The following is a 12,180-nucleotide window of genomic DNA, read 5'->3' on the forward strand; positions in this document are numbered from 1 at the left end:
GAATTTTTTTTGTTGGCCTGTGCAATTAAATAGAAACAGCAAAACAGAAGAAGCTGTGATGACTTAGTATTTCGAAAATTCAGGATATGAGTAGAGCTGCTTCTGGTAATTTTCTTCTCTTGACTATTTTCGCCTGGAGCAGTTTGGGGCCCCTTACCTTCATATTTTGAAGAGGCAACTCACTCTCGGATCAAGACTATGAAGAACGTCGTTACATATCGTCATTAGGCATGGGCGTACCCAGCGAGAGGCAGGAGGGGGCAGCTGCCCCTCCCCTAGAAGCAAAAATCGCAAATGCCTTTAAGGAAAATAATATTTTTCATTCAAATAATTTTAAAAGCTAAATAAAGAGCTGTTACATTTTCCTCAAAATTTTGATTTCAATCACCTTTTCCATGCTTAAATCTTACCTACAACTTGAACAACCACGGCTTGCCTTCCTCCCCCCCCTCCCCCCTTAGTTTTGATCCTGGGTACGCCCTTCTCGGGGGGAGATATAAACACGTAAATTCAATTTTTATTCAGTTTTTATTGGAATCAATATACACTCATTAGGTGTATATAATCAGGACTTCCTTCCCCTCTCCCCAATTTTTCACTTCCATTCGCAGATTCCTGTCGGAGCATTCATCGACACGGTCCATCTCTGCGTCCGGTTTAGCCACTAGCGCCATTTCAATCATATTCTCGTTCCTGGATGAAAGCTTCGCGGGTTTCATCCACGCTATTCACCAGGAAAAGCTCAGATTTTTCATATTCTCGTTCCTTCCTGCACTTATCTCCTCTTCATTGACTTCTTCGCCTCCTTTCTCAGTCTTGGGGTCTTCTGCCTCATAGTCGTTTAAGTCCTTCTCCTCCTGTATTTCGGGTTCATCTTTGTCGAAATTGCTCTTGTTTCTTTTCTGCCAATAGCAAATGGCCCTGATTGCACCGCCAACGATGACCATTGCACCCGTCACCAGGGCAATGGCGGCGGAACCCGACGGCCACTTCATTTTAAAATATCCAAGTCTTCTTCTCGGATGGATTTAAAATGCCCCTGCAAATAGAAATATGATCGTCCATACATAAAATTTCATTTTTTTTCAATTTAAATAATTCTTAATCAAAATTAAAGCAATAATGAAAGGTTAATAAGTAGATATTATCTAAATTAGATAATATCTACTTATTACTATAGATAGTAGATATAATCTAATACAAGCGAAAGTAAGTCATTTGAGCATTTTCTATTAATTAAGGACACAAATGTCGCTTTTGTCTCTTTTAATGAGCGTATTATATCTTACGAAACGTTACAAAAACGATAGTAAACATTATGAGAAGGACACTTACCGTGACAGCTCGTCACTTCGTCGAATTTTTCTCCCGTAGCTCTTAGCAATTCTGTCGGTTTACGCACAAAGATATTTTTCCTTATGTAAGATAATAGAATAGCCTCCTTTTCGTCGAACTCTCAAAGCAATCTGTAGATTAGCAGTTGAAAAATCCGCTCCAATGCGAAAAACCCAGCGCAAGTCGCAGAATAGGTCTCTGAACACCTATTTAGGTAAAGACGTTTCTGAAAAGTAGGTGTAATTATTAAGCTAAAAGTTGTAACAATATGGCTGTAAAGTCATCTATCTTTTTATTATGAGCATTTAAAATACGTCTTACAAGCCATCAAAGAAAAACGAAATTCGCACCGCCGCCATTTTGAATGACGTCAGCTCATGCAATAGTGTTGTTCTTAACCACCTTGACCGTGCACATTATTGAAGTTTACAGTGGCGATATTGTGGTTATCACGCCGTCTTTTTCGTGTCGTAGTTATTCCTCGATATGTCGCAGCGTATAGCTTCAAGTACTGCATTGTGCCTAAGTGCAGAAATACGACTAGAAATGCTCCAAATAAATATCTTCATACGGTCACCCAAGACGTAGAACGAAGATTGGTTCGGATGAGAAAGTGCCGACGCATGTGAATGAATGAAAAAAATGAATTCTAATATTTACGCATTGTTTATCAGATTTGACACAATCCAATGCCTACTCATCTTCACCACTGGAAAGATTTTTCACTTGCTGGCTTTATCCACTTCGAGGGGATCGCTGTGCGACACTTTTTGAAAAATATTATTCTTAAAGGAGACTAATGCAACAATATAGAGCAACATTTGAGAAGTTTTAATTTAAAAAATAAAATATACCTTTCTTGTGTACTATTTGTAACTATCCCCGCGAGCAAAAACAGGTTAAATATTTTTTAAGATCTTTTAGTTTCCATAAGGTGAGGTGGGGTAAGTGCGACTGCGGAATAAGTGCGACCCCCCTTCAAGTAAATCGTATTTCCGTTCTCGAAGCAGATGGCGGTCGCGCAACATATTCCACACATTGTTATGAAACCAGAGCGAACGACTTTGTAATACTTATCCCTTAATTTCTCGTTCCACATGCTTTGTGTGACTCAGTGATAGTAAGCGCTGACGGCCAAGGCAAGGGCTAAAAAACAACACGGACCGCACTAAATAAACACTTCACTGATTGCACGATGGACGAAACTGATTTACAACCAGCCCTTTGTCATTACACCCGTGTGCGGACAGAAGTTTTGTTTCAGTTGCAAACTGGTTGCAGACGCAACTGATTCCCAAATGTGGTCACAAAAGAGTCGCTCCGTGTGCGCTGGGCCTTAGTTGGTTGTGAGAAGAGGCTATACCGCATTTCCCTCTGTATCAACGCATCGGAAGTGTTAGGTAAGAACTATATCTTGTTTTCTCTTCTTCTGGATTGGTTTTCCTTGCTTTACTTTAAATTTAGGAACTCGGGTCATTATATTTAGTTTAGGTGGGGGGTCGCACTTTCCCCGTCGTAACCATTATTCATTCCTACTTTCCGGGGCACACACGAGCTCGAACGATACATTCGTTTTGATTGTGCATAATTTGCACGCAACCAATGGCAGTCTAAACATATATTTAGACTGCCAATGGCGTCGTCAGCGTAATCTTCTCGTCCGACCCTATTAAGTGTAATTTCATTGTTAAATTTCATAAACACATTTAATATGTATTTTACTAGAGCCGGTGATATTATATTTCCATAGCTATGCATCTTCACTCCCCGGCTTTCAGCATGCATGTAGCAATATCGGTTGCTTATGTAAGTAAACATTGCTGCCGCTGTAATTTTCGGCAAGTTTCCGGTGTCAGCCTTGGTGAAACCAGGTTCCGTGGCGTTTGCTTTTTACGATAAAACTTACGAAAGATATACAAGAAATAAAACCTCACTTAAAGTCGTTAAATAAACCGAGAAATTTGGTGACAATGCGCAACGCCACTGGATTTCTCACACGATTGCATGAGCTGACGTCACTTTCCGGCTGGCCAATGGAATTACGTTTTGAAGTGGGTGTGTTTTTGGAACTGTATCGGTCATTTGTTTTGTAAATTCTTAAGAAAATATGTGAAATAAATGCGTTAAAGTGGCCTTTATGACAATTTTACTATATTTTACGATTTTTAGTTAGTATTTGAAGGGATATTAAAATTTTGTCCAGAGACCTATTAGGTTGGGAGCCATTGGAGACTCGGAGGCTGCGCGGTAGGCTTAGATTGCTTGAACAATTGAGAATGGATATCTTTAAGACCGACACGGAGAACATAATATTAGAGCCACACTATATTTCCAGGTTCGATAGAAGCGATAAATTAAGAGAGATTTTTTGCCGGACGGATAGATATGGGAATTCGTTTTTCCTCCGAACCATAAAGGACTTTAACACTTTCAATGCTGACCATGTAAAACTCAAAATCGACCCCCGGTGCGGCTGTCGTTTTTTAATGCAAAACGCATGCATGGGTGCCAAAAGAGCTGGGAAAAATAATGAAAGAAAATTTTTTGGCCCTAATATGTTAGCTATGAATTTTTTTATTTATGACGTGATATCACGTCACCCGCACAGCGGGATATTAACGTAATGCGGGTTGCATACTGTCGGATTTTTCCCCGCGCCACCGTTTTCTTTCAATTTTTTTTCTGCGCAATGTATCCAAAAAAATACGATGAAAATGAATTTTTAATGTTCTACTTGTATCGCCATTGGTATTTTGCCACTGCCATTGGGAAATTTTTGGCTTAGATGGATGTAATGCAAGTTATAAGTACAAGGAGTCGCCGTGAACAGCTGTTTGATTGGGATGGTAATTCTGCGCAGGATATTTCGGCGTATTCCTTGTACTAGTAATCCTAAGTATCGGGGTAGGGTTCTATAATATTGAATAATTTCTACATTTTCTTCTGAAGCCACTATTCTCGTCACAAATTCCTTTACTCGTTTCATGTTTTCAGCTCCGATTTCTTTCTTCCCATACGACCACCCGTAAGCATCAGATATTTAACAAAAAATTGTTTTCACATACCATAATGTATTCCCTACACTGCAGGTGCTTGAGATCGGTGGCACTCCGCTTTCGAGATTATTTTCCGAGGGTGTATTAGGGTGTCTCTTGACATGCACCACTCCTGCCGGCTGTTCTAAGGTGGAGGGGGTACGGAGATGAAGCGAGGGGTAATAGTAAGATTTAGTCGGTCCGCTTGTAAGAGCAAGGAATAGCTTTTTTGGGAGTGCCATCGGAACATCAAAAAGATGGGGAAGGCGTGAGGAAAGATTTTGCTGATACGTGTCCTTTTTGGGTCATTGGGGTATAGACTCCGTTGCTGAATTAAAAATGGATGTGGAAACAGAAATAATCAACCCATAACTTCCTCATTACTATCTTCTGAACTCAAGCCAATAGCATATTTTTGCAATATGATGTGACCGAGTTAGAAATTAATGCATAAAAACTGGAACTAATAGTATTTGCAAGCAAACATCTTACAAGTAATCTTCATTTAGGCCACGTATCGCGGTTCTTACTACAAATATTCGGCGAAAATCTGAAAATGATTAAATTTTTACCGCAATAATATTTTTTCATTTGGTGCATAATAATATCAATTCGAGTAAACCATTCAATAATACGTATTGCTGGGAATAGATTTGCAGCATCTATGCCCCTTATTACTTACCCGATTACCGAAAGCAACGATGGCGTTTTCTTTCTAATTACACGAGGGAAAGACTAATTCCATCGTGCTTGGAAATCTCTAGTTACTTCTTATTTATAAAAGAGCCCTAGTCTATTGAAAAAAGGAATCACATGACATGAAAAAAATATTGTATTTACCCAAAACAAATTCAATACAATCGAAATGATGACCATTTTCAAATTATATATTATATACAACTACGTACAGTCATGTATGTTTTACCAATGTACGGAATATCTCTCTCACAAATTTCATAACAATATATTTAACCTATAATACTATAGCAATATATGATACAAAAATATATAATACTATTCATGCCTTCTTATGAAAGAAAGAAAAAAGCTCGGGATAGAGTAGAGGAGACCTAGCAGCCAATGTAGATATCTGCGGTCTCTTTCCTACGCCCAAGAGTGCTTGCACCGCAATAGTGCAATACTTGCACCATCGATTCTTCTTTCTACCACCTTCCTCTTGGATGAGTTCAGGGAAGTGAGATTGAGATATTGATGGTAAAAGTGGCTTGGGATAAGGAATGTAGGATGGAAGAATAAAGGATCTAATGACAGAAAGACGGAATTTATAAAGGGAAATCTTTCCGGCGGGTTCACGATAAACGACAAAGCGTGCATAGCTTTCGGGAAGGAATTATTAGGGAATCAATGGAGGAAATGAATCTAAAAGGGACGGATTTTTTTAGAGAAAATACTCAGGCTCTGGATCGTTTGGGCCGGTGTTCGGTGAAAAATGAAGGGCTTGAAGAATGCTAAAGAATCAATCACGACTCATATATTTCCGAAAGCAAAGCTTGTCAAACAAGATAGCAACGCTCCAATAGTCGGATATATTGGTTATAGGAATACCTAACTTGTTAAATATTAGGCCTATGAAGGTAAAACTCTTCATAGGTCAATTGTTTCCAATTCCTTACCTATTCTTTCGGAGATTATAAGAAAGTATGTCTGTATACGAAAGAGGGTGTCTGGGAAAAGGAGACGCAAAAAACTTTTGGGTCGTTGAAAGGGGGTGGAGTGTTGAGAGCTGGGTTTTCTATGAAAGTGATATTTTGAGGGGTCACCGAACTACGGGTCCACCGCAAAGGACGTTCGGATGGAGGAGGACTGACGGTATTGTTAGAGGGTTCAGGGAAAGAATAGGAAAAAGGGGATGGGCTAGCGATTGACATAAAGGAATCGGGCGTAGAAGGAGGCAACGTAGTACCTGACTGGGAGGGTTCAACCTCCTCCCCACCCTCCTCCCCTCTAATTTCTAGCTCGGAGTCTTCAGAGAATGCCTGATCCCGCTCTCTTCCAGGAGCTCCCCCTTCTTCGTGTACATTCGCCTAGAGACGGCAGAGAGCTAAGGCCCAGTTTCACCAACACGGATAATATTCTCTATTATCTCAGTTTTCAAAAACTCGGTTAAAATTATTATCTCAGAAATGTGAGGACCGTGTTTCACCAACGACGTTTTATCTTAGTTTTCAAAAACCGAGATAATCAGAATAAATGATTTGGCTCGTACGTTTTTCATAACTCTGACGTGGGAAAAACAAATGACGGTAAGCAACCGTATGACATGGAATCAATTTTAATAAGCCGATAAGTGTACAATCAAGTACAGAGTGATAAAATGAACTGCAACAGTATTAATATAGACAATGAGAGTTCGAAAAGCTCAAATATTAATACATAATATTAATGTTTTCGTGTAAGGATTTATTAATTTGCCTTACCGAATACCACGCACGGGTAGTAAAAAATAAATAAAAAACAAATAGGGGAACCGCGTTTAGCAAGAGCAAGGAATGCGAGAATATTACTGCGTCACTGTAAATTGGCAGAAATGCTGTATGTGAGCAACTACTTAAATAAATAAATATTGCGGTAAAAAAACTTGTAAGCACCTTTGTTTAATGCATCGTTATTTAAAAATGAAAATTTTTAATTTACCGAGACTCCCAGATTTAAACAAACACAGTTCTTGGTTATTTTGTGCTACAATAATTAATTACGTCTCACATTGGTCAAATTGCGATTTCGAAGATTACGATGCTGTTACATAGGTATTAATTCAGGAAGAGGACAGAGATAAAAGGTTTTTGTATATATATGTAAGAAAATTCAAAGGAAGACTTGTGACATTTATAAACACGAACATATTTTGGCAAGAGTTGTCGGAATTATTGGCTCAAGAGGAGCATAGGCATGGGAAAGCTCAAGTTTAAGAGAAAGAAACGTGAAATTTCTTTGACAAGGGGAGATCACGTACCCCATTATGATGATAAAAAATTTTCCTCATGTCTATGCTTGCTACAATTAAAATTATTCATATACTTGTCGCCGTATGATCAAAACGAACACGAAAAAAAAGCTATGCAAAAGTTGCCACTGTGAAGGCTCGAACCCTGGTCCCCAGGGTGAGAGTCGACGACGGTACCACTGCACCAACTACCCGAGATAAAAATTAAGCGCTATTTTAGCATTATACATCATTATTGAATAAGGCTTGTTGAAAGTACCGCATGAAAATTAATTAATAACAGCCAAACTAAGGCTCATTCATTAGAACCACTACCAGTTTATAGATGTGTTCGCCATTCCGAATGCTATAAAATATACGGCATTGGAAACCTCCGCTTCCCCTTATTAGTAAAATTCGTCTTCTTCGATGAGAGCGAGAACTGCCTTTGCAGTTTCATATGCCATTTTGGGATGAGTAAATAAATGTACTTCACCATATATATTAAAATAATCTGCACGCTCATTTATCCATAATGAACGTGGTCTCCGAATAGAATGTCGATATTCTTCATCGCTGTCATTCGTATTTTCCGAGAGCTGATGAAGCTGCATGCGCGCCATGCCATCTGCCCTCAGATTAACTCGGATAATAAGCTTTGGACTGCGGAATATCGTCAGTAAAAGTATAAACCGAGATAACAGCCCAAAACCGAGTTAATGCATCTGGTGAAACACGATTGTTGTAATATCTCGGTTTTTGAGAATATTATCCGAGTTAATTCAATTATCCTCGTTGGTGAAACTGGCCCTAAGAAGGAAATGTTTGTGTCCTTGCGGAAGTTTCCTCCCTCGACGTCGATGGCTGCAGGTCCTAATGGAAGGTCGAAGACTGCTGATCATCTGCAAAAGCTGACGAATAAAGAATTTCACCTCTTTCAGGCGGTATCGACTACCGGCCAGCATGAATAATTTTCCGTTTTACTCCTCGCTTCCGTACCATCTGCAATAAATACATTGTATTTTTTTTGTAAAAATTCCGATAAATAACAACGGCCTTTAGACTTAATAGAGGTAGATTGTAGAACAGATAGTTACAGGAGCTGATCCAGGATTTTGTTCTGGGGGGCACAAGGATACCTCGCAATACAAAACGAACGCAATGATAATGAGACCGTATGAAAAATCTTGCATATTTTTAAAGGCGCTGGGGGGCAGGTGCCCCCGTGCCCCCCCCCCCCCCCCCCCCGACCCCCTATATTCGCCTATGGATAGTTACGTTGAGCATTAAAATTATATTCTCCACAGAAATGGTAGCAAAAGTGCCGCTTCATTTAAAAAAGGATGACATTTAGAAATTCCTCACCCCGGAATACTCTCCGCGATTTCCCTTACGTCTGGTAGCCTGGGTTTTCCCCGATCCCTCTCCCTCAGTTCCCTTCCCATCCCCTCACCCTCCTTCCTCCACCAAAAACCTTCCCCAACGCTAACAAGGGTCAACAACTTTGGGCACACTTGTTTGCCGACAAAAGACCCACGCCTCGTTATCCCTGACCAACAACCCCCACCCCTAGGACAGACAATTGCCTCCACGCGGCTGGCTACCACACCTAGGGGCTATGCCACCCACTGGTAGTACCCTATCCTTTCCTTTCTTCAATTCTGGGAATCTTCACAAGGGCTACACATGCACTCACTGTCGACAATGCCCCATGGAATGAAAGGAGAAATGTGCAAGGCGTGTGTTTGCGATATCGCGCAGTCCAGTGGCCACGGCCAACCACAGACCTTGTAATCTCATCGCGTCTTTCCCCGAAGGATTTAAAAAGAGAAGTCCCTTATCTCCCCAAACCAAAGAGGGCTAAAATAATCCATGCGAGTTTCCAAGAATATTATGCATTTAATGTGACGTTCCCATGGTGCACGTTGCACGTTACGATGTTGACCGTGGGAGAGGGCGTCTTTCATGAGCATGAGAATTTGTGTAAAGTTTCGAAAATGAGATTTATTTTCTGATATTCTACGGTGACGGTGAATAAATGCAGTTCACTCATTAGTTACTCAACAAATGAACGAGTTGAAAATGCCTTGAATTTTAAATTTAGAATTTAATTTTAAAGGAAAATTTCTCTGATATGATGTAATATGGAAAATATCATTAGAAATGTAAAAAATAAACGAGATATCTGAACCCAAGAGTAAAAAAATGCTAAAAATATAATTTTTGTTGAAATCACACGCTGGCCGTAATTACGCTTATGCTTAAGTCAAATGAATTGCTAGAAGTGCAAAAATGAAAACGTTAGAATTAGGTGTGCCTTCCATTATTCAACTTTGAGTCTCTCAACATGTAGATACATATCTGTCATCTGACCCAGACCATGTTTCTTATTGACTCAAATATATAAAAAATTAATTACTTGGTATGCCCGAGGCTAACGGAAAAATTCGAGAATGAAGCGTCATGCGCATGATCATTCAGTGAACATTAAAACGTTCTATTTTGCTCGCACGATCCTGTGAATGAACCCTAGGACAATGTTCGTGTGGTGTTTGTTTGGGAATCCTATTGCATGCTGCATACTTTTTATTGATCAGCCGCTGCCAAACATCCTAGAGGTGGCTCGTAGGGTATTTCAGGTGTAGATGTATTGGCAATAATATTTTAAATGATACCCTGCCCAAAAAAGAATTGCATTTTATCATTACTGAATATTATCCCCTCAACGCCGTCAAGAGTACCCAGTACGCGCCCTTTAAATTTCGTATGCCGCCGTCATGCGTACCCAGTACGCTTCCTGACCTACTGTATGTAATATTTTTTCTCCGCCAGATATTGCATGTTAAATTAAAACTAATTACTCTATCATTTGAAGAAATGTTTTTCCTCTCCAATAAAATATTCATAACGACTTTATGCCTTCAAGATGTTTTTAAAATGCTTCAATAAAATTCCGTTTTAAACTAGCGCGTTGACGACTGCGGTCCAAAAACTCAACGCCTTCATTCAAATGTTCTATCATGAAAACTTCCGCCTATTCTGCTTGAGAGACGTCAAGAAGGGTCAGCTACTTTAGCTTGAGATATGGTATCTTCTAAGCTGAATGCCTTCTCTTCAAACAAGGAGAATGTCTTCTCCTTGTTTGTCGTCACCTCGAGCCCCAAGTGTGTTTGGCCCGCCTCGTTAGTCCTTAGCGTCCTAGGCGAAGGGGCCATGTGCTTCGCTCTGCATTTTTAATTTTTTTTTTTCTGGACAGTAATCAACGAAGATAAGATTCCATCTAAACAGTCAGCATATACCAGGGCCCCTTCGAGATATTTTCTCGTCTCTTGAGGGAGCTTCTAAACCACGAGCTTCAGTCTGCTTCAGTCCACTAGAGTCATTCATACTGTGTGGTGTTCTTTCAGGCAGTGTGTTGAAATTCTCATCGGGTGTACTGCCTGTGAGTGGTATTATTTTATAATTGGGGATCCTACGAAATGGGAATAGTATTGAAAGGCAAAATAGAGACTCGGAAGTCTGTTTGTGTGTTAGGTTATAGTAAATTCATTGGTGGGGTGAATTTCAAGGACCTGTTATTGCATTCGTAACTAATGGAAATAAAACGCCATTACAAGTGGTGTATGAAGTTATTTAGGAGACTATTGAATGCGGCAGTCCTAAATTCATATGTTGATCATAGGAAAAACACTTATAAAAATTTGACTTATCATTTTCGCGCCATCGGTCGAGGTAATATTTTTGAAATATCCAACGTCATACGAACTGTTTGGACATGGCCATCACTCATTACACAATTAAGTACCAAGACTCACAGAAATACATTTCCTAAAGACAATTCCTGCTGCTGGGAAGAAATCAAAGTCTCAAAGGAGGTGTGCAGTTTGTGCCTAATGTGGGAAATGAAGAGACTGCGTGTACTGGTGTGAAAAATGTGCATTGGGATAATATTTGGATAGCTTCAAATCATGTCACACAAAGCAGATTTTCTAAGGTAAATCATTTGATTATTCACATATTGACGTTTGAAACATTAGCACGTGATTACCTAAATGAAATGATACGGTAATAATGGAACGAAGTCAGAGAAGTGGGCGGAGTGGTAAATTTTCAAGTAGGCGATACGGGTAATCCTATCGAAAGTATCCAAGCTGTTATGACATTTTCAACCCCAAATATCTAAATTACATCATGTACTTGCATTTTTTAATGCATGGAATGTTAGAGATCTCGTAGCTTATTCGAAACCAAATTAAAATATTTCGAAATTGAAAATTTATTAATTAGTTCATAAAACGAGATACATAAAACAATAAATATTTTTTCAAATCGCTCGAAAAATTATTATATAGTAGCGCATTATATTACGCAAGTTTACTAAAATTTTCAATGATACTGATCGTATATTATGAAAGATAAAAATTATTGAATGATACAATGCCAAAAAGGCGAAGTCATTTAAATATCATCCGGCCGCTGAGATGGGATTTAATTAAATGCCCGCCGCGCTTGAGGGGTTATTATATCTTACGCTGTTTTCTTTAATTTTGCCAAGATTTTTATGCTCAATTTCGCTTCCAATTATTTTATGTACAAGGAAATGTACATTTATTTGTATAATAAAATAATGCGTGGTACTAGCTATTTTCAATACATGAAAATTTCTTGAATTGTGAGAGATTATGATACTCTTTATAAGTATAACGATATTTTTCATCGGTCAAACTGTATAAAAATGATTGTAGTTAAAAAAATGTAATAAATTATTTTTTGATTAATTTATTTTTGAATGCAATCATTTGTAAATGCAAGTTAATGAAAGGTAAATTTTCCATGTAACAAAGGCTATTATTATTGTATAATAAA

Source organism: Ischnura elegans, chromosome 1 (genome assembly GCF_921293095.1).
Source record: "Ischnura elegans chromosome 1, ioIscEleg1.1, whole genome shotgun sequence".
Classification (NCBI taxonomy): Eukaryota; Metazoa; Arthropoda; class Insecta; order Odonata; family Coenagrionidae; genus Ischnura; species Ischnura elegans.